This window comes from Rhinatrema bivittatum, chromosome 10 (genome assembly GCF_901001135.1).
Source record: "Rhinatrema bivittatum chromosome 10, aRhiBiv1.1, whole genome shotgun sequence".
Classification (NCBI taxonomy): Eukaryota; Metazoa; Chordata; class Amphibia; order Gymnophiona; family Rhinatrematidae; genus Rhinatrema; species Rhinatrema bivittatum.
The window spans coordinates 40374574-40399396 of NC_042624.1; positions in this window are offsets into that span (position 1 = coordinate 40374574).

Below are 24823 nucleotides of genomic sequence, written 5' to 3' on the forward strand. Positions count from 1 at the left end.
ACATACACATTCATGCTCTTATACCCAACCATAACCTCTCGCTCTCACAGATACTGACACACTCTCAGGCTGTAAGATACTCGCCCCCTCCACACACACCCCTCTCACACACACACTCTTACTCCCCTGGATTTTCTCATACACACTCATGCTCTCACTCTCACTGGCTCCCTCAAAACCTCAGAGCCTCTCTCATTCCTCTGCTGCCACTGTCACTGCTGCCACGTGGCTATTGGGGAGGTGCTGATTGCTACTACTGGCACTGAAGCCCATTCTTCTGCCTCCTCTGTGCAGGCCCCATGGGCTTCTAGTTCCTCCATGCTGATCTCGTACATTGTGAGATCCGCATAGAGAAAGTGCTACTCTTGCACATTCCCAAAGATTACATGTGCCAATCAGTAAAAAGTAATTAATTTTTTTTTTACATCTGCTGTATGATCTTAGTTTTCTAATCAGTTGGTCACAGGCTTTTTTTTCCCACCTTCCCTTTCTTATTTTTTTGCCAATTCCTTTTATATTGCCTTTTTTTCTATTTCTTTTCTCTCCATCTGCATTCTTCTCTCAAACACACAGTCAGGTTCTCATTCTCACATGCTTTCTCTCTCTCACACACACACATACACACACACACATACACACACACACACAGGCTCTCACTCTTACATGCTCTCTCTCATACAATCATTCATACACACAGTCTCTCACTGGCACATGCTGTCTGAGTCTCACACACACAGGCTCTCTTTCACTCCCACATGCTGTCTTGCTCAAGCACAGGCTCTCACTGTCACATGCTCTCTCTCATACAATCATTCATACACACAGTCTCTCACTGGCACATGCTGTCTGAGTCTCACACACACAGGCTCTCTCTCATTCCCATATGCTGTCTTGCTCAAGCACAGGCTCTCACTGTCACATGCTGTCTCTCTCACACACACAGAGGCTCTCACATGCTGTCTCTGCAAACATTCAGGTCTTCACTCCCACACACAGTCTATCAACTCATCTCATACACACACACACACATACACACAGTACAAACCCTCAGCCTCTCTCTCACCTCTGGGCCTCCTCTTCACGGGCCACTGCAGGATGGGCTCTGCAGCGGCCCTAGTCTTCTCGGGCCACGCTGCTCCTCTTCTGCACACGGCTGATGCTCCTCCTCCTTCCTGCCCGTGAGGCTCCGGCAACATTTTTCTTCCGGGACCGCGTGGGCAGAAAGGAGGAGGTGCACCTGCACGTTTAGACACGACTGTTTTCTTCGGGCCGTGGTGACATGAGCTCCACCATGGCCCTGCTGATCTTCTTGCTTTTCGGGAGGTGCCTCCTCCCTTTTGGAGTTGGAGGAGGTGGGTCTCCAGCCTCGCCCCGCCTCCCTGCAGCAGCGGCAGCCAATGAACAGTAGCCGGGGAGAGTGGCGCCGCAGACCTGCAAAAAACCCCCAACGGCCCGGTCGCAGTCGGCGGACCGGTGATTGGGGACCCCTGGTCTAGAGGATGTGAATGAAGTGAAGAGGCATGGGGGCGGCTTGCGGGAAACACGGCTACTACCTGGAGATTAATATCCTTATTCAAAAAACATACACACAGTTAATGTGACTCCAGCATTGCTCTATGCTTCAACGGCAAGAGGAAATGTGAAAAAAAAGGATTTGCATCCACAAAAAAGCAGGGAGTAGCTTGCTTGTTACCGTGGTTACTACCCCAAACCAAATAAGCCTGATACTTCACTTTCAATGCATATCCAACATAGTTCTCTGCTTCAACAGCAGGGGGAATGATGAAAATATGATTTATATTCGGACAACAACCAACAAGGACTGAATTGCACAGGCTGGATAAACATGTGTGGGAGTAGCTTGCTATGACGGCGGTTACTAACCCTAACCAATTAGCTAGATATTTCACTTAGATACAGCTCTAGCACTGCTAACTATGTCAATGACGGGGGTGGAAGGGAAATAGATCGATGGTGGGGGTGGAAGGGAAATAGAACCAAAAGGTTGCTTACAAGGGACAAGAGTAACAGATAAGTATAAAGAAAATAATTGTGAAAGCTTGCTGGGCAGACTGGAAGGACCGTCTGGTCTTCTTCTGCCATCATTTCTATGTTTCTATATGAATTTTTTATCCCTGCACACCCCTACAAATCAGGTATGATATAACTTCCTCGTAGTCAAAAAATAAGATTTGTATCACAAATAGTACTTTGATATATTCAAATTTATGCATTTAGTATGAAAGAAAATTTGCTCAGCTAGATTTATGAAACTTAGGGGGTCAATTATCAAAATGCGATAAGGTGTTTTCGCATGCGATCGCACCATATCGTATGGTGCGATGCAAATTCAGAAAATAGGAGGAGTGGAGAGTGGGCTGGGTTAGCCTGTTTGCAAAGAGCTATTATACAGCCATAACTACACCTCTTTGGATTGTGTTAGCTGCTGTGACGAAAGGTTTCATCACCATTTGTGATGTCTCCTATAAGTCCTATTTCAGGTGGGGAGAGAGAGAGAGAGAGGGAGAGAGAGAGAGAGAGAGAGAGAGACTGGCCAAAATATCATGGCCCATAGGTAGGTATTTGTATCCCTATGGTAGGCCCACCTAGTAACACGAGGTGGGGTTTAGGCAAGAGTGTATGGGGTTAGGGGCCACTTTGACATTCTACGTGACACCTACGAACAGAACAGTGGTCTCTTGTGAAGATTTGCTGGCCTTCGGAGTGAGGAAACTCACTCTAAGATGAGATTTGGGCAATGTTTTCTCAACCTAGCTTGATGTTACCCAGGTAGAGAGTCCATCAAGCTAGGTTGAGAGAACACTGCACAAATCTCATCTTGGAGTGCACTAACTTAGCTCTTCGCACTGGTAATTAGCGCAAATTGTGATAAATGTTATATTAGCATAAAACACACCCCTTTTGCTATCGCATGCGGTACTTACCGCATTTTGATAAATCCACCCCTTAGCCAATTAGCGCTGAAAATCAGTGATAATTGGCTAAGTCCATAGAGACCATCTCTGGTCCCCTCCCTCCCTCCCAATGGTATATCATTCAAAAATCTTGCCCACCACTCCATTCTTCTTCCCTCCTGATAGTGTTTCATTAAAATAATAATGCCTGCTGCCCAATTCACTTTCCCTTCCTCGTTCCCTCCCAATGGTGTATCAATCAAAAAAATCATGCAGGCAACATTAATTCCCTTTCCATCTCTCCTGCTACCACAAAGAATAAGAACTGGCCCAACCCAGGATAATCTCTCCACCTCTCTCCCCATTATCAAACGTTTCTCTTTTTCAACGGATTTTTCTTCCATTTTTTCTGTTATAATAAATACTGATAAAATTCCCAGGAACATGAAATAAAAACTGAAAACCAATGTCCATATCCATAAGTTGCTGACATCAGCACTGAACTTCTATGAAAAGAGATTGAAATTATGAATTTTATGCATATAAAATCAATAATCTAGTATATACCAGGGAAAGGGGACAAACCTAACATCATGTGAAGAGGGTATTTGGGGTTGCCAAGATGCACAGGGCCTGTGAACAGCATTTTTCTAAATTAAGGAGTTTAAGTTGTATTTATCACCATCAAAAAAATGTATTTAGTCATTGCAAAATTCTTCCCTAAGGGCTAGATTTAAAAAAAATATTTGCGCAAACATGGACGCACGATTTTATAACATGCACTCGCTGGCATGCGCATGTTATAAAATCCCAGACAAGGGGGGTGGAATATCACAAAATCGTGTGATGACAAGATCAGGGCCTTCCCCAGTTCCCTCCCAGTCCACTCCAATTAGGGAGCGGACTGGGAGGGAACTTTCCGACCCCCTACCCTAACCTCCCTTCCTCTTCTCCTCTCCTCCCCACCCTCTAAAACCCTTTTAAAATTGTTTTTACCTTTTGTTTTGCAAGTTACTTCAGGGCTGACCTGAAGTAACTTCTGTGCGCCGGCAGCTGGCCGGCGCACAAGGCTCCAAGACAGCAAGGAATGGCGATGTCCCGGGCTGCCTCACTCCCCCCCCGGACCGCCCCCTTTTGAGGCCCCGGCACTTACATGTGTCGGGGATTTACATGCATGGCCGGGCCTGTTTGAAAATTGGTCCAGCGTGCATAAGGCCTGGCCACGTGAGTAAACTCCAGGATTTAAAATCCGACCTTAAATATTTAAATATGAAAGATACAAATTTCAGATGGCTTATTATAACATTGGGGAGGGAGTGGCATTTTAGACACTCTTTTATTGATTAATATTTTGGAAGTGATTTTTTGACCGATCCTGGTTTTATGAAGTTTTAGCACATTTGTTCACTATAAGCATTTTTTAATAAATAAATTTGAGTTTTGAATCTAATATTGTGATCTTTAGATTTGGTGCTTGATATGCTTTTTGAACCAGATTTTCAAAGCCTTAAGTGGTAATTTCACACAAAAAATAAGCATGTAAGTGTATTTAACTTATATGCATATATATGTGATTCTCAAAAGCCTATGAGAATGCATGTATTAATGCTATCATGCAAAACAGAGCATAATAAATGGGAATGTTTGGGTCATGTCGCGCCGTGGCTAGAGAGTACTCCTATACTTCCATATTCTGTAAACAATGTACATGTGTACATCATCATATTATACAGGAACTTCCGGTATATAAAAACAAAAAATAAATAAAATAAATAAATAAATGTATCGACGTACACTTTTACACCAGCTATTAAATATTCCAAATGCAATCCTTCTTTGTCTTCTGGGGCCTGGAGTTTGTCGTGTTCACTACTACCATGAATTGGAGATTGCAGTTTTGTGGGAGTTCATGGAAAATGGGTGCAATGCTTAAGTGATAGGTTTATTGATCCTTTCTTTACTATTTATTGGACATGTCCTTTATGTCTTTAATGTTTGTTTTTTGTTCGTAGGATCACAGTATGTTTCAGGTTTTGCTGTTTTCCTATTCATGGCTGCCCATTGTCACTATATTTAGGATGGGAGTGAACCTGCAGTTAGCCTGGTGTGACTGGAGTGTGGCTGCTCATGACTGGGAGTGCAGCTGGTGTGATTGTGCCCGGCGCTGAGGCTTGGAACCAGCCCAAAGGCCTAGGACTAACACCAGGGCCCTGCCCTGAGGCCTGGTCCTTTTAAAAAATGTCTGGTCAAGTCAGCAATGCTTAGGCTCATTGCCAGGGCCTGTCTCTGAGGCCAAGCGATCCTGAGGTCAAGAGGATAGCATCATTTATGAAGCACCAAAACACGAAGAAGATGTTGGGAGTCTTGGGCCTAGGCCTCAGTGCCAATACCTTGCTTCAAGACCAGGTCCCAGGACCGGTCCTAGGTCTCAGCCCTGTGACCAGGCCTCAGGGCTGGATTCCAATGCCAAGCTTAGGCCTCAGCACTGGATCCAAGCCTCAAGGCTGAGCCATGGCATTGGGTCTAGACCTCGGTGCTGGGACCAGGCCTCAGAGCTAGGCCTAGCCTTAGTACTGGAACCAGGTCTCAGGGCCAGGCCTTGGCACTATCAGAACTCGGGGCTTGGCCTTGGCACTGGGACCGGGCCTCATTCCTGGGCCTTGGCACCCAGACCAGGCCTTGGGGCTGGGATTCAGCACTGAGATATAAGAACATAAGAAATTGCCATGCTGGGTCAGACCAAGGTCCATCAAGCCCAGCATCCTGTTCCCAACAGAGTCCAAAACAGGCCACAAGAACCTGGCAAGTACCCAAACACCAAGAAGATCCCATGCTACTGATGTAATTAATAGCAGTGGCTATTACCTAAGTAAACTTGATTAACAACAGTTAATGGACTTCTCCTCCAAGAACTTATACAAACCTTTTTTGAACCCAGCTACACTAACTGTACTAACCACATCCTCTGGCACTGAGGGCTGGGCTTCAGTGCTGTGACCAGGTATCGGGGCTGGACCTCAGTGCTGGATCAAACCTCAGGGCTATGCCTCAGCACCAGAACCAGGCATTGAGGCCTAGCCTCTTTGCCGGGACCAGGCCTTGGCACTGGTACCATACTTTCTGGCTGGGTCCCAAGCTACCTGAAGTATTCTCTTATCAGAGCAGTTGATACTTAGCTACTTAGCTGGATATCTTTGAAGATACCAGGTTAAGTTGCAAGTTATGCGGACATACTAGGCTGGATAACTTAAAAAGCTAAGCAGTTATATTCAAACATAGGTTTTTAAGCTATCCAGCTATATGTACTTAGATAACTTTATTTAAGTATATTTAGAGGGACGTTTATCCCATTGAATATCCAGGACAAGTTATCCGGCTAACTTTAGCCGGAGAACTTTGCCACTTGCCAACCTACTGAAAATGGACTTCCTTAGGTTTTTGAAAAATTACCACATCTGAGAAAAGAACCTTTTCATCAAGCCCAGCGCTTCTACGCAAATCGGGAGATATGCGTGTGGTTGTGCCGTTTTTAAAATGCACTTGGCACGTGCCCGGCCCAGCCACACGCATTTCTCCTGGATTTTATTTGCACCGGGCTTGGAAAATTTGGGCAAATGTAATTTATTTAATTAGTTTAAAGGTCATTTACTGTAAATAAAAGACCAGATAAGTTGAGTAACTCAGAGCCCTTATTTATTTCTACATGAAAATACATACATAAATGATATTCTGTAAGAAAGTAATTTTCAAAGACATTTCCATATATAAAATCATGTATAACCCGTGGAAATAGACTTTTATAAAATTGCTCACCTGATATGCAGTTAAACCTATGTGCATATGTAATGTGCTTCCAGTGCAGAACATGTTTGTTTTAAGCCTTGTATAATAACATTTTAAACTGTTTTATATTTATTTTTTTATGAGTTTAATTCTGGTAGCCGTGTTGGATAAATGCGGCATACAAATCTTTTTAAATAAATAAACAAGTTTACCAAACTGAGGAAAGGCGCTCCCGTGGATAGGGATGGGAAGGGGCTTGCATTTGCATGCATACTACCTGGAAATATTTGTGCACAGATTTGCAGGTGTTATTGTATGCAGGTTGATTAGCTGTGATGTATAAATAAATAAATAGATACATAGTTTTCAAAGCGAACATATGTATGTATGTTTGCCTTGAAAATTGTATATTTTATTTCAGTTATAGGTGGGTTGTTACAAAATTACCCACAAATGTTAAAATACATATATTTGAAAATTATTTTTTTCCTTAAAACTAAAGTAGCTTCCTTCTATTAATGTTTATTTTCCAGTTTTACAAGACCTTTGCAAAATACTTTACAAAATCAGATTCCATTCCATTTAAAAATAGAATTGTTTTTCCAAATGTTTCTCATAAATATATTTGTAAGCCAAAAAATTAAAAAAAAAATTGCACTAGTGCAACCTACAGCAAAAGCTTTTGCCAAATAAGGTTCATGAAATAGAAGGCAGGAAACTGGTGATAGTGTGATAATGTTTCATCTGGTATCTGCTCAGTTTTTGAGCTATTTTAAGATTTTAACTACTTTCAGAATGGCTTTTCAAGTTAATACTATATTAGAGGCAAAATGTTAAGAAGTTGTTAGAAAGTAATGTACAGTACTTTAAAGTAAAACACACAGTGAGGTCAATATTAAAAAACCCAGATAATGGATAATATTTCCAGTTAAAATTAGCTAGATAGGATAATTATCCCTCTGAATATCCATGAATAAAGCTATCTGGCTATACATACATAGCTGGATAACTTTGAAACCTAACCAGCAATGTTTGAATATCACCAGTCAGGTTTCAAATGTATCTGAATACCTTTGCTGGCTATACTTAAAAGCATATAGCCAGTTAAGTGGCAAGCTTGCTGTAAGAAACAAAAGGCTCATGGGTCTGGCAGCCTGATCCTCAACTCCTACCCCAGCCCCACTTCCTTAAACCCCTCCAAAGAAAGTCTTAAAGTGTCAATGTTCTAAGGCCACTCTCAATCCCACTTGCCTCTCCCTAGTTTGACAACAAATATCTCTGGCTCCCTCCTCTTCCTCATTTCTCCCACCACCCAACAATCAAAACCCACCCTACCCAGCACCTTGTCATACCCCTTCTTGCTGCCGAGATCACGGTACTCTCTCGTACTACTCCCTGCAATTATCAAAATAAATACATATCAATGTATATTATTTTATTGTGCTCTTTGTCAAAACATTGTTGAATGTAGTCCACTAAGAACTATAGATGGGCACATTAAGAAATTATTTTAAATAAATAAATATTGGAGTTTGCCAGATAAGTTACTCAGCGAATTCATGCCTGCCCTGGAATGCCCATGAAATACCAGGAAGTTATCCAACTAAATTTTATCCAGAAAAAAATGTAGATGGATAATTGCTGCTGCTATTCAAACATCAACATTTATCTAGATACCTCACAGGTATCTGGATAATTGCCTTTGAATATCACCCTCAGTTTTGTTATTGATTAAACTATGAGTCTTACCATCAGTTTTTCCAAGTAGCTCCCTCCACTATTAAATCCATGATAAGACCAGGCCTGATATTGCTGGTAGGCATTTATAGGTAATTTTATGGTAGATGGTTGGGTAAGATCATATGTCAAACACTTTTTCTTGCCCTCTTTTCATTGATTAGACATAATCACATTGTAAACTATAGTCGGTAGAACATACCAGAATATTGTCTCTACTTTTCTTTTGTGATTGGTTAGTCATAGTCACATGATAAATGATCTTGGGTTCTCACAATTCTAACACAACTTCTAATTATTGCTAAACTGTCAGGGTTAGATTGAGATGATGCTTTCTTTGCTTTTTTTCAAAATATAACATCTCTAAATCTTTTAGACCTTGCTTTTATGAATATAAAACACAGGACCTAAAATCCCAGAAAGGGTAGCAAGGTGGCATGGAGTTAGCCGGCAGCTTTGTTGTTGGTTTAAAGTTACATCCCATTTTTCATTTTGTGTCTGTGGAAAAACAAGTTTAACACATAGGCCCTCAAGAAGTTTGCTTTATGAATTTTAAGTGAGGGAGTGGGAAAAATTATTACAGTGGGCCATATCCCTCTCTCCTGAAAGTCAATATTGATAACATGTGGAGAGCATTAGTTATTCATACAGAACTGGAGATAAACATAGCAAGAGCAGAGCAGTGCTGTGGGGTTCAGTCTCAAAGAAAATTTCCCCTGCAGCCCAAGGTCAGTAAAGAGACCTGTAATGCTATTGCTAGGTAAGTTGTCACAGAGGAAGAAAAAAGCAGGAATAAAGACTAGGGAAAACCGTACATAGGGAGGACAATTCTCAAAGTCCTTTACCCGGATGAAATGGGCCTGTCTGGAAGCATGTGCAGCCTTTAAGCCAGTTTTATAAAACAAAGGCATTCTTTAAAAATGTGTTTAGGTCAGGAGAGGAAAGCAGCATGCATGCATTCAATTTTCAAAAGTACATCTGCTGTTTTGTCCCCACTCAGCTGCCTACACAAATATACAGGTGCTTTTAGTGTCCATGCTTTGCAGCTGCTAATTTTCCAAAAGAAACAATGTGAGCGAGTTCCCTTCGAAAACTGGCTGCTTGTGCTTTATGTATGGCCAAAAGCTGCCATAATGAGGGTAGTTCAGAACTGCCCACTGCACACGTAAAAACCTTTAAAACTCACATTACACAATATAAAAATGGAAAATATATTGCTTTTACTATTTTTTCCTCCTCATTCTCTGCTTTTAACGTTGCTTTTGACTAGTCTGTCTTTTTTTCTCATTCTCCTCGTTCTTCTTTTCTCATTTTCTGTTCTTCTAACAGATTTCTCTCCCCCATTTTGGGGCCATCGCCAGCACTGGTATTGTCAGCGCTGGGACTGTTAGCGACATCTCCCCCTACCCATTGTATGCTTTTTCTAAATAGATTTTATAAATTAAGGGTGGAAAGGAGATACTAAATTCCTCTTGAGCTCCAACTCTCATAGCCTAATTTTCTAAGTCCATCAGCCAAGAGATCTTGGGCCGAATTTTAAGATCTACGAGCGGGCGTAGATTTGTGCGTGCAACCCGGCGCACTTAAATCTACGCCCGATTTTATAACATGCGCGCACAGCCACGCACTTATTATAAAATCCAGGGTCGGCGCAGGTAAGAGGGTGCACAATTGTGCAACTTGTGCGCGCCAAGCCGCACAGCCTTCCTCTGTTCCCTCCGCCCTCACCTTCCCCTCTCTTCCCCTACCTATCCCGCCCCCCAGCCCTACCTAAACCCCCCCTTACCTTTATCCTATGTTGTGCCTGCCTCCGGGCAGGCATAGTTTGTGCGCGCCAGCCAACGGCCGGCCCGTGATCCCAGGCACAGTGGCAAATGGCCGCTATGCCTGGAGGCTCCGGCTTCGCCCCACCCCGCCCCTGAACCACCCTGCCCCACCCACACCCCGCCCCTTTTTTCAAGCCACGGGACATATGCGCTTCCTGGGGCATGCGCGTGTCACCAGGCCTATGCAAAATAGGCTTGGCGCAGGGCTTTTAAAATCTGCCCCTTTATGTGTAGGCCAGGTTCTTGGAGGAAAGACAAGAATCTCCCAAAACCACCGAGATTCCGAATGCCTGCTAAATTAAAAGATAATTTTGCATTAAGGTATCCAGACACTTTTATGCGTACTGATACAATAAATTTAGATAAGTGTATGATTTTTACTTCTTGTCTCAATGCATTGAATTTTAATTCTGCATTCCCTATTGAAAAAAACAGGTTGACAAATCTCAGAATACTTTTAAAATCATAATTGCACAATTCAAGGTGACTTTTAAAAGCCTGATGCACGCATTAATTAGGGGATGTGCGAATATGTTGGGCTCGTGCACTGAGCGGATTTTAAAAGCCACCCAGATATGTGCATAAATGCCGCAGTGCACATATCTCAGAAATTTCAAAAAGGGGCAGGGTGTGGGTGTGATCTGCCAGGGCACAGGTGTGCCGCGGTGTGAACGCATCAATGCCCTGTGCTATGCAACTTTACTTCTGCTCTGGATGCCATGCAAGTAATAAAATAAAGATAAATAGGCAGATTGGTGGGGTTATAAAGATCGGAGATAACTGGGGGAAGTGAAGGCTATTAAACCAGGGGAGGCTTGGAAGACCTATCTCTTAACTGGGTGAACTGGGGATGAACTGGTAAAACTGGAAATGGCGTCGGCATGCGCCCGTTTTAAAATCCCCCAATTTACGTGGTAGAAGCGGCATTTCCGTGCACTTGTGCGTGCCCACTTAAAATTTGGCAGACATGTGCGTGCACAGCCAGGCTATTTTATAACATGCATGCATGCATAAAATAACCACGTTCCTGGGTGCGGGCCGACGAAAGCATGCACTAGGGATGTGAATCGTTTTTCAACGATTAAAATTATCGTCCGATAATGTTTATATCGTCTTAAATCGTTATAGAACACGATACAATAGAAATTCTAACGATTTATCGTTAAAAATCGTTAAATCGTGTTAGTGCGCACTAACTCCCCGTTAGTGCGCACTAACTCGATTTAGTGCGCACTAACTGAAAATGATACAAATAAACACTTTCCAGGTCACTGAAGGTCAGTTAGGAATGAATATGTGTTCCTATTGGCTGGCTGCCCTCTTATCTATTGATATTACCAAGGTTACCACTGAGGTGATGGTTGGGGGGATGGGAAATGGAACTGGAAACTAACGAACACCAACAGAAAATGAAACAAAGTGTTCACACTTCCCAGGTCAGTAAAGGTCACTTAGGAATGAATATGTATGTATGTATTCCTATTGGCTGGCTGTGCTCTTATCTATTGATGTTACCAATATGGTTGGGGGGATGTGAAATGGAAACAGTTGGAAGCTTGACAAAAAAAGTAATGTAATGATCAGCACTCACGTGACTAGAACTTGTTTGTTTATTATTTTTGTTAGCAGGCACCTGAAATGCTAGTGCATGTTGAATTTGCCAATCACTGTGCATTTTAGAAAGGTGATCCTGGCTGGAACTGTACACAGTTCAAATATATGTAATTGATTGTTGGTAAGTGTATTTTTTAAGTAGCCACACTGGCACCAGTATGTTTACTTTTCCTCCTACTTAACTCACTAGCTCAGCTTTGTAAGAAGGGCTTCTCTGCTTGTGTGTTGTTTTTGTTTGGTGTGAGGAGAGCAGAAACATCAGATCTTTATTCAATCTACTACAGTCATCTCTTACAGTGCCCTATCCCTATTAATACCAGGAGTGTTGTGATCTTCCTGCACACAGTGCCCTAACCCTGATACCAATCTGAGACAGCTCCCTCCCTGCATTACTAGTGAGAGGCTGGCTTCACAGACAGGGGGGAGCTGCCTGACCCTCACTCCTGACTTCCCCATGTCCCAGCTAGTGAATGGTGTGTGGGTGAGGGGGGGGGGGGAAGGATGGTGAAGTCTGAGACAGCTCCCTCCCTGCATTACTAGTGAGAGGCTGGCTTCACAGACAGGGGGGAGCTGCCTGACCCTCACTCCTGACTTCCCCCATGTCCCAGCTAGTGAATGGTGTGTGGGTGAGGGGGGGGGGGAGGATGGTGAAGTCTGAGACAGCTCCCTCCCTGCATTACTAGTGAGAGGCTGGCTTCACAGACAGGGGGGAGCTGCCTGACACTCACTCCTGACTTCCCCCATGTCCCAGCTAGTGAATGGTGTGTGGGTGAGGGGGGGGGGGGAGGATGGTGAAGTCTGAGACAGCTCCCTCCCTGCATTACTAGTGAGAGGCTGGCTTCACAGACAGGGGGGAGCTGCCTGACCCTCACTCCTGACTTCCCCCATGTCCCAGCTAGTGAATGGTGTGTGGGTGAGGGGGGGGGGAGGATGGTGAAGTCTGAGACAGCTCCCTCCCTGCATTACTAGTGAGAGGCTGGCTTCACAGACAGGGGGGAGCTGCCTGACCCTCACTCCTGACTTCCCCCATGTCCCAGCTAGTGAATGGTGTGTGGGTGAGGGGGGGGGAGGATGGTGAAGTCTGAGACAGCTCCCTCCCTGCATTACTAGTGAGAGGCTGGCTTCGCAGACAGGGGGGAGCTGCCTGACCCTCACTCCTGACTTCCCCCATGTCCCAGCTAGTGAATGGTGTGTGGGTGAGGGGGGGGGGGGGGGGAGGATGGTGAAGTCTGAGACAGCTCCCTCCCTGCATTACTAATGAGAGGCTGGCTTCACAGACAGGGGGGAGCTGCCTGACCCTCACTCCTGACTTCCCCCATGTCCCAGCTAGTGAATGGTGTGTGGGTGAGGGGGGGGGGGGGAGGATGGTGAAGTCTGAGACAGCTCCCTCCCTGCATTACTAGTGAGAGGCTGGCTTCACAGACAGGGGGGAGCTGCCTGTCCCTCACTCCTGACTTCCCCCATGTCCCAGCTAGTGAATGGTGTGTGGGTGGGGGGGGGGGGGGGTGGATGGTGAAGTCTGAGACAGCTCCCTCCCTGCATTACTAGTGAGAGGCTGGCTTCACAGACAGGGGGGAGCTGCCTGACCCTCACTCCTGACTTCCCCCATGTCCCAGCTAGTGAATGGTGTGTGGGTAAGGGGGGGGGGGGGAGGATGGTGAAGTCTGAGACAGCTCCCTCCCTGCATTACTAGTGAGAGGCTGGCTTCACAGACAGGGGGGAGCTGCCTGACCCTCACTCCTCCGGGGTATTGTGATCTTCCTGCACACAGTGCCCTATCCCTGATACCAGGGGTGTTGTGATCTTCCTGCATGCAGTGCCCTATCCCTATTAATACCAGGAGTGTTGTGATCTTCCTGCATGCAGTGCCCTATCCCTATTAATACCAGGAGTGTTGTGATCTTCCTGCATGCAGTGCCCTATCCCTGATATCGGGATGTGTGCAAGAAGATCACAACACCCCCGGTATCAGGAATAGGGCACTGTGTGCAGGAAGATCACAACACCCCCAGTATCAGGAATAGGGCACTGTGTGCAGGAAGATCACAACACCCCTGGTATTAGGGATAGGGCACTGTGTGCAGGAAGATCACAACACTCCTGGTATTAATAGGGATAGGGCACTGTGTGCAGGAAGATCACAATACCCCTGGTATCAGGGTTAGGGCACAAGTTCTAGTCACATTGACTGATCACATTACTTGTTTTGTCAAGCTACCAACTGTTTCCATTTCCCATCCCCCATATACTGTCAGTAGGAAACTTGGTAACATGAATAAATAAGAGGGCAGCCAATAGGAATACATATTCATTCCTAAACTGACCTTAACTGACCTGAAAAGTGTCAAATTGTATCATTTTCAGTTAGTGCGCACTAACTCCCAGTTAGTGCGCACTAACTCCCGTTAGTGCGCACTAATCGGAAAAAACGATTTTTAACGATTTTTTAACTAAAAAATCGTGCCTAAGACGATTTTCTTGCCCTGCCACATGATTTCTATCGTTAAGACGATATGGAAAACGATTCACATCCCTAGCATGCACATGTGCATCCGTGTGCCAGTTTGAAAGTTACTGTCCATGTATCTCAAAATCAAACCAATCATCTGACACTATATAACACTGTGGGGTACTGTGAGGAAGCTAATAATCAAAGGACACAAGCATTAGAGCCACGTTTATTTATTTGATTTATATTCTGCTTTTTTGGCACTTCAAAGCAGATTACATTCAAGTACTGTAGGTATTTCCCTATTCCCAGAAGGCTCACAATCTAAGGCCCTGATTTTATTAAAGCTTTTCTCTCATTCGGTGTCTAAGGAAAAAATGCTTAGCCAATGAGGCCCTAAGGTTGTAGCTGAGGTAATGGAGGGGAAAGTGACCTGCCCAAGGTCACGAGGAATAGCAGCAGGATTTGAACCCTGGTTTCCCGCCCACTACTCTAACCATTAGTCTACTCTTTTCTCTATCATTTGTTTCTAATTTTGTAAACATCCACCTGCACCTTGTGGGTCTCACTGTACTTCCCTATAGCTCAGCAATATAGGTCGTCCGGCTTGTCACATAAAACCATTACAACTCTTGCAAAATGCAGTAGCAAGATTTCTATCCGGCACAAGAAAATACGATCACATCACTCCTACTTTGAGGGCACTACACTGGCTACCAATGCAATCTAGAATACAATACAAAACATTAACAATCATATTCATTAACATTAACAATAATAACAATGACCTGTTTGGTGTATCATTTCAACAACACAAACCACAACAAACTCTGAGATCACAAAATAAAGGTCTCCTATCCATCCCAATGTTACAAACCTCCCACTTGTCACAAACAAAAGAAAGAGTGCTATCTATAGCGGGTCCTGAACTATTTAACTCTATACCAGAAGAAATAAGAACCACGACTGACAAGAAGAAATTCAAACAAGACCTGAAAGCTTGGCTGTTCCAAAATGTGTATAGTACAAAATAACCTGTTTGATTACATAATCTCTTAACAAAACAATCTGCCTGAAGTCTCAAATCCATTTTATATGAATAACAACCCCCTTCAGAATGAACCTCAAGCAACAATTAATTTGATAATTTGCAGTTTTACCATCCCCTTCATTCCTAACCCAAGTACTCCCCCTCTACGAAGAATCAGTACATGCTGTCCCTCTTTGTCTAGTCCCTAATTATTGTGAATGATCTTGCTGTAATGATATTATTTTACTGCCCACATCTTCCAAATCCCTTTTAGCCCTCCTGCCACCCCGTTCCTGGTGCATGCCGTCAGTGCAGCCTCATGCACTTGTACCTCTTCTCTCCTAGAACTCCAGTGCAGAGCAAGTGGCCCCAAGATCCGCACAGGGGATGAGACCAAGGGCAAGAGGAAGACTGAGAGCAGGAGTAGAAGAGAGCGGTAATGATGCAAGGAGAGAGGTGAAGCAGAATGCTATGAGTAGGAGGGAGCCAGTGGGAAGGAGACCGAAAGCAGTATGAAGAGTGGTATGTTTTACCCACAGGAATGGGCTTTTATAAAATTGCCCATTCCTTCTGAAGATAAGAGTGCTCGTCAGAGCTGTATATGCACATTGTTACCCACAATCAGGAGAGGCACTCCAGAGTGCGGTGTCTGGATGGAGTTTTCATTTACTTGCACAGTTTTTGAGTTTTAAAGTATGTGCAATACATTTTCACGGCAAAACTACCCTCACATGACATAACAGCAAGTGTAAGTATTGTGTGTAGTTTTGCCAGGGTAATTTTCAAAGCAAACTTGCACAAACAAATTGACCTTGAAAACTAGTGTAATTTATGCAAGCTGTTGCAAAATTACTCCCAGGATGTGGAGGATCACTGGAAGTGAGCAGAAGCCCTGAGAGCTGAAAGAGGGTGGTATGCCATGAATAGAAAGATTATCAACTACTAGCCACTTATAGGGAATTCCTTAAGGTGCGGTAATGTGCGGTAGCCAGACACATGTAATAACTAACTACCATGTGATTATACCTTTCAATGGCTGCCGTCTTTATTCTCAAAACAACTTTTTTGTGTATTTTTTCAAACATTTTTTATTTATTTTATATTTAATTTTTATTTAATTCTTAGTTTCCACTCTCCCTGGCAGTCAACCCAACTCCCATGTGACGCATGCACTTCTCCAAATCAGTACTTATCTACCTCTGTAGTGTAGGTCAAAGCCTACCCAACTGCTGTTGACTTTCACTTGAGTGAAATAAAAAATGTTTGAAAAAAATACACAAAAATGTTGTTTTGAGAATAAAGACAGCAGCCATAGAAAGGTATAATCACATGATGGTTATTACATGTATAAGGCTACTGCACATTTCCACACACTAAGGAGTTCCCTCTAAGTGGCTAGTAGTTGATAATCTTTCAAGGTGGGGAACTGAGGTTTGGTTGTTGGTAAATGAATAGAAAAGAGACTGAAAGTGGCACTGAGCGGGAGCGAGACAGATGCCCTTAGAGCAGAAATGATTGGGCTGGTGAGCCATGGAGTGCATTAGAAGCAGGAGGGAAATGGAAGGCAGCAGTGATTGAAGGGGAGAGTGAGCAGGGGGAGGAGAAAAATGGAAGGCAATGAGTTAGAAAAATGGATTCATAAATTAAACTTTACGTTCTAAAGTAGAGCTGCAGAGCATGCATGCCTTCCAGTTAAGGATTACTCTTGTTTCACCAGAATAAGGTCTTAAGACGCAGAGAAAAATCTTGTCATACAACCAACTGAAACCAATCAAGTTTGTTTTTATTTATTTAATATTACTCTTTTCCTCTCTACAGAGCCAGAGCCCTGGCAAATGTAAGAAATCTCTACTTAACACAAACTTTAAGACTCAAAAGCCCCTGCACAAAACACCCAGAGATTCCTAGCAAACCATGAGTTTGTTTTTCCTCTTTCTCCCTTCTTTCAGGCCTGAAAGAAGGGAGAACATTTGGCCTGTGGCCTAATCTCTGAGTAAAATCCCAGGTTTTTCTTACTAGAGAGATCCTGTGTCTGTCCTGCTGGATAGAGCTGCTGTGACAGCTGCTTGAACACCTACTCAAAGCTTCCAAATGACGAATTCCTGGAGGAAGATGATACCATTTATAAACAATAATACCTACATCTTAAACCCTCTCTGCAAACTGCATAATATTCTCAAGTCACAATTTTATTTATTTATTATTTTTATATACCAACATTCGATCTCACACTGGTTTACATTCAGGTACTGTAGGTATTTTTCTATCCCCAGAGGGCTTACAATCTAAGTTTTTGTACCTGAGGCAATGGCTGGTAAAGTGACTTGCCCAAGGTCACAAGGAGTGACAGCTGGACTCGAACCCTGGTCTACTGGCTCATAGTCCACTGCTCTAACCACTAGGCTATTCCTCCTCCCTTAATTTATATTTATAATGTTCGTACCTGGATGCTGGTCCATTTACCTTAATACTTCACTGGCACTCTCTTCCCCATTATAATCATTGGTCTCATTCAAAGTCTTTTTCTCCTTTTATTTTTTGTCTTTTTAACTTGCAATAAAATTGTCCTCCAGATCTATGTGAAATTTAATAAGGAAATAATTGCTACCTTCACACAAACTGTCCCGACATTGTCGCCATGTTTTTGACATGCAATCTGCCTCAGGGGATCTCATCCTTTTGATGTACTTCAAATCTCAAAAATCTTCTACTTCATTTAACTGCTCCTTCAAGCCAGTGTTGCATCTGCACAAAAAAAGGCACTATTTATATCCTTCTAAAGAGTGAGAAGCTAATCAATCACAAAAATTCAAAAAAATTGAATTTTAAAAGCGCCACGTGTGTCAGAGCTGGGAGATACATGCATTTCTCGGGCCAGCGCACGTCGCCCACATTTTAAGAAATGCCTGAGTACACGCACAAATAAAGGGGGTGGCTGGGCGGGGCACGAATGCAGCATAGGAGGGACATGGGAGTTCCGGGAAGATGACCTGAAACGTGCTTGTAAGAATTTACGCACACAAGTGCACGCCGGGGTCCCCTGCCTTGTAAATTTACTTCTGCTATGAATATCGTGTAAGTTTTAAAATTAAAAAACCAGGGCTAGTCAGCGGGGTTTGAAGGTTCAGGGCTAATAGGGTAAAAGAGAGGAAGGTTAATTAGGGTGGTTAGGAAGTTGGGAGACTCTATCTGGGTGAACTGGGAATGGACTGAGGAAACTGGTAATAATTTTGCACGCGTATTGAAAAAAGTCCCTCCACTTATGCGGTAGAGCCAGCATTTGCATGCACAAGCACATATCCATGCAAAATTGCGTGCACACATGTGCATGTATAACCAATTTTATATCCTACAAGCATATGCTATAAAATGGCCATGTCCATTTGCGCGAGCCGCCATATACGCGTACAAGCACACCAACATAGCTGTTTAAAAGTTACCATCCCCATGTTTACATGATAAATGAAATCATGCAATAATGGATATGGTGGCATGCATTCTGAATGGAACACATCAAAAATAGCCCCTAGGAAAATACTCCCAAATTTTGGGGAATTTTTGTATTTGAGTCATATTTTTAAAAAACAGGCATCCAGTAGGTTTAGACCAGCACCAAGGTCTAGGCCAGGCACTGAGGCTTAGGACCAGGCTGGGCCCAGTTTAGACATGGCATCACTTCTTCCCTTTTATAAACAGGATGCAGGAAGATGGCTGTGGAGGGGCATCCCAAACCCCATCAGTTTCACACAGGTGGAGTGCCCTGGCCCTGACTTTTATACTAGTCTGGGCCCTTATCTCTGAAACTAGGCCTTGGTGCCAAGTCCATTCCAGGCCTAGACCTCAGCACTCAGACCGGCTCAGGCCTCAGTGCAGGGTCTGAGCTTTGGCACCTGTCCAGTTTTTCATTTTTCATTGAAGACAATGGAAGAATCAATTCCTAAACTAGGACCAAAAACAGCCAAGGGTTAGGTCTCCTAAAAGGAGCCCAATCTGGGCTTAGGCTTCTGCACTGGGCCTGACCAAGCCTAGGGATTGCTTTCCCCATTGACCTCAATGGAAAACAAAAAACAAATGGAATAAATAAACACAACTTTTTTTTTTCATTTGAAATAAACCTAATGAATGGAGATGACCTACAAAACAAACTAATGAATCAAAATGAAAATGTTGCCTCTGTACATCGCTACTGCATATAATCAACGTGAATCCTTGATCAAAGTTTCTTAGTTACTTCTCAATGAAAAGAGAGTGCTTTTGGTGGGTTCTACCTAGTCATCTGGCACTCCTTAACTACCGTTTCTATGTTAACATCTATCCCAGGCAACCAGATGCACCGTAGTTACTGGTCAGGATCTTGATAAGCACAACTTTGGGCTGTGTGGCATGTAACATGACTAGAATGACCTGATGACATTTCTTTGGAACAACAACACAATTTTACCAAAAGATACACCTCTTTCATGTTGCCCACTTGAAAATGGTTTGAAATCCTTAGACAGTTTATCAGACAATTTTTACTTGGTAAATGTCTATTTCTTTGAAAGTTGCCCTCCAAGGGGGTAATTTTATACTGCTTGCTCTGTTGCAAAGACTGTAAGGACTTTCTACCAAATTTTAAAGGGAAAATTTGAACATACTTAAATGCTGTCTATGGCCATGAGATGGGGAGAGGGAGGAGGAAGAAGGATAGCAAGTGGGAAATGGAGAACTAGGAAAATGAGTAAGAAACCCGATGCATCAAAAACAAGATCAAGACTATTCCAAAGAGGAGAACAAAATATTAAAAGTACAAAATTATTTTCCATTTTTTTATTGAATAATGTGACTAATAGTTTATCATATATATATATATATATATATATATATATATATACATACACACACACACACACACACACACACACGCACGTGTAGTTTGAAACTTTATCTATGTGCATTCTTTTCTGATCTCACCAAAAAACACGCCCCTGAAATGCCTCCCCCCAAATAACTTATAAAAGTATATGCATCAAGGAACACAGTGCGTGTTTTTAGCTGGATTTAGGGAAGACATTTTTCAAACAGGCATACTCGGGTAGATGGCTTTGAAAGTTGCCCTCCTGGTGCCCACTGATGGCAGAGTATAAAGCACGACTCATATAAAGTCTCCCTTCTGAAAGTAGATCACTTGGCATCTCTACTTACTGGAAGCGAGAGCTGAACCCTCAGGTCAAGCATGTGTGGTTGCAGGAAAGGTTTGCATTCCCTGGCAATCTAACTTCCTACAAATATTTTGGAATTAAAGCCTGGTGTGAACAAAAGATGGAATCAGCAAAGTGCACACTCTACCTGATACCACACACCTGAATGAGCAAAAGGCAAATTGTGGAATCTTAAAATTTTGAAAGGCTTCAACAGAAGAGAGGACTGGTTGGAAAAAAAAACTAAATGCTAAAAAATCTGACTGAAGAATTGTTATTTATAAGTTGACAGGTTAGGCTGTTTCTACTCTAACCATTCCATCTCTGTCTTTCAAAAATATCTAAAATGTTCCTTCCTTTAGAAGAAAATTACCAGTCCATTCTTACCATGTCCAATCAGAAATCCTGTAAGAGGAATCCTGTGGAATGGGGACAGCAATATGATACAGCACGGTCAAATTTATGTTATAGGAAAGGACGGGCATAATAATGTCTGCTTTCAAATTTCATTCTTGAATAAATAGATACATTATCACAGACATGGTAAACACTGTCACTCAGCTGTTGACTGACAAAAATATCAATTGTACCAGTCACACATAACCATTTCAAGACCTGTTTTCATAATCCAGGGAAAAAAAGGTTGGTGCTTATCAGGATGTACACTGCTATCATTTCACAGCACAGATCCTTGGCTCAGAGCCCATCTATGAACTAAAGCCTTTGTTATCATTCTGGTCAGGCATTTTGTTCTTTTTTTTTTTTTTCCTAAATACACAAAAAGATGCACAATAAAAAGAAAAATACTTATTTACAATTTAGCTGCAGAAGGTATACTGTAGCTCTCCGAATGCTTTGTCAGTATGGTAAAGAGATTTGTATCCATGAAAGGGATCTGTGGGTGACAAAAAGGAAAACATATTTGACTGTACGAAATGCATTTAAAAAAAGAAATCTGGTAGTATTTTTGTTTGATGACTAGCAGTGCTAAATTAATACTTCCATAGAAACTTGAGTCAATCAAACTGTTTTTGGCATTTGAAGGAAAACAGTAAAATACACTTTCTATGCTTAGAGAAAAATTGGAAATGGGAAGGCAATGTTCTTCCTTCATGTTCAGCCTTCTGAGAGCAAGGCAAAGAATGCATTGTGAATGGCTTTCTATTAAGTTCTTCTAATTTCAGTATGTGACAATTTTCCATTCTATTACTCATACATAAATTTAACATGATTTCTGGGGAGGGGGGAGGGTGTTCACAATTCATCTCTTCCCATCGCTTCCTTTAAAGTGTGGCCACATTTGGATGGTAACTTTCAAATGGGCAATCGGGCACACATATGTACGTGTGTGAGTGTCAGTGCGAGCTCAGGGACACGTCAGTTTTAGAACATATGTGCACATACACATGGATGTTATAAAATAGCCTGGGTGCATGAATGTTTGCCCTCAATTTTGCAAGTGGGCGCTCAGAGCCATGTAAAGTCGGGTACGAACCGCGCAAGAGGGGAAATGTTATATCCGGCGCGCACCCACGCCATGACCAGTTTTACCAGTTCATCCACCAATTCGGCCATTCTAGGGCTAGGTCCTCCAAACCCCCTTGATTCTTCAGTCTGTACCCCACCTAGTTACCTCAGACCCCTTTAAACCCTTCAGAGATGCCTTTTTTTTTTTTAACTTCTCCTCCACAGCAGAAGTAAAGTTATGCAACACTGACCTGGGTGTGTGCGGAGATGCACAGGTATTTGCAGACATATCTCTTGGCCATGCCCCAGAACTCCCATGCCATGCCCACATCACCCCTTTTTTCTGCCATGCAGGATATGCACACATTGGCACATCCCCCCACTTTCTAGACACACGCTTGTCCTACATGCACGCACATACCTCAATTTTGGTGCATGTCTGGCCTTTAAAATTCATTTTTTATGTTTTGAACAGAAAGGATAGATCAAAAAAGGGAAGGAGTAGTTTTATGCTCGGGACATAATAAAATCACTCAAACCAAAAAGAGTCCAGAAATTGAACGCACCATTCATGCAAGATCACATAACAGCATTTATAAACATCTTATTTTATGTAAAGGCTTTGTTATTGAATAAGGACTATCATCTGGACAACAAAAGATATGAATCTTCACCTTATTTCTTCCTTACCATATAGTTGTAGGTCCAGATAGCACAAAATTATTTTTGTTATGACATTTTTCAATGCATATGAAAATCTTTAAAAATATCAAAACATTCTACTTCTCTTATATTTGCCTGACATGCTATCATGTTTCATTGCCATTAGCACAGCTTCAAGAGCATCTTCTTTATTTTCTCTCTGCCAAGCTGCCTTTTTTCATTTCATGCTGGTTTACTCCACCATGCCAACAGTAACTGAAAATACAAATGGCCAAACCAGCCAACCATTTTACCTGCATCATTCACACATTTTTATAATTGGAGGTTCAGTTAAAATGTTCTCATCAGCACTACACTGTTCTCTCTCAAGTGCAACCTCCAAAAACAAAATATTAAAAGGAAACATATCAATTAATTCAGAATTCATTCTGATTGGGTGAAGTGAATTCAAAGGACATATCCATTCTTGTTCTTTCTGATGCAAAAGCAACTCCTGATCACCACCTTGCCAGTCAATCCTCACTTGATAGATAATAAACCACCAAATATATTGAAAAGAATGCTATCGCATAAAATGACCATAGGTGCTTCAAGGTTTATCTATTTATTTATTTATTTGTATTGTTTGATATTCCCCACCTCCATGTGTTCAGGAGGGATTACAAAATAACATTAATAAAATACAATATACATAAACTAACTTACAACATCATATTACAATAAACATAAAAAACACACAATTTAGTTAAAAGCTAAGTTCAGAAGAAAGGTTTTTAGCTGTTTTTGCAATACTTTCACATCAGACTCACTGTGCAACCGCTCTGGTAACCCATTCCATAGGTCCAATAGCTGACAATGTCCTATCCTATGTATATTTTAATCTGCTCTATATTCTCTAAGAGAGGGAATATGCAATAAACTAGCTTCTCCAGACCTCAATGTGTTGGAATCTGTGGGAGGGAGCGCTAGGGAGATGTGTGCCCATGGACCACAACGCGACTGCAGAGAGGAGCTCCGTGGAAGCGCTGCAGCAGGCAAGACATGTCCCAGCATAGGAGTAGCAGGCTGACTACCACCCTAACTTCTGCCAAACTTGTACGTACCAATAGAGACCCAACAATGCAATGTTGGTCTCTGGGGTAGCCCTCCAGCCACTCGCTAGCCCTTTCAGAACCACCACTGGGAAGTGGCAGATGCAACAGGATGGACAGAGGTCAAGGACAGGTGGTGGTACTGGAGCTTGGAACAAGATGAGACCTTGGCCTTAGACTAGGCTGACCGCTTGAAGAAGGTGAGGAAGCTTGGAGGCTCAGATGAAATGAAGACACGTGGAGCTTGGGACTCAGACAAGGACACTTGAAGACTCAGATGAGACGAGGACACTTGAAGACTCAGACAAGACGAGGACATGAGGTGGCTTGAAACTCAGACGTAATGAGAACGTGAGATGGCTTGGAACTCAGACACAAGACGCTCAGGCGTAGGTGGAGATCAGAAGTGGATTCTACAGAGTCAGGCGAGGATTCCAGATACTTCGATGAGGATTTGGAACTGGGGAAGACTCAGACGAGGATAAGGACTCAGGATACTCAGACGAAGACAGAGGCTCAGGAACTAGGAGAATCCAGGCAGTGCTCGAAGATAGATCCTGATGGAAGAGGGCTCCAGCCACCAAACTCAGACACCAGATAGAAACAGATTTACTCCCAGGAAGGTCAGCTGAACACGAGGTCTGGGGCGAGCGAGCGAGCTGAATCCGGAATTTAAGAACTGATGGTACTTCAGGATCAGAACCTGACAAAGGACATCAGAAGCGAGACTTGGAACATCAGGGTTGGAATGTAGGACATCGGATATGAAAGGAAACCGGTACCTCAGGACATAAGGACATCTATGGCATCTGGACATCAGGGGACTTCTAGAGTGGAGGACCTCAGGGATGACTGGAACATGACAAAGACATCAGGAGACTGGGACGTCTGGACATTCGAAGACAAGGGGATGTCAGGACATCCAGAGATAGGGAGATGAGAAGACATCTGGAGACACAGTGACATCTGAAGACAAGAGGACAGGATCCAACAAGAGACCAGAACATGAAATTACGATGACAACGACGAAGGTTCAAGAACCATGGATGAAGACAAGGAGGACCAATG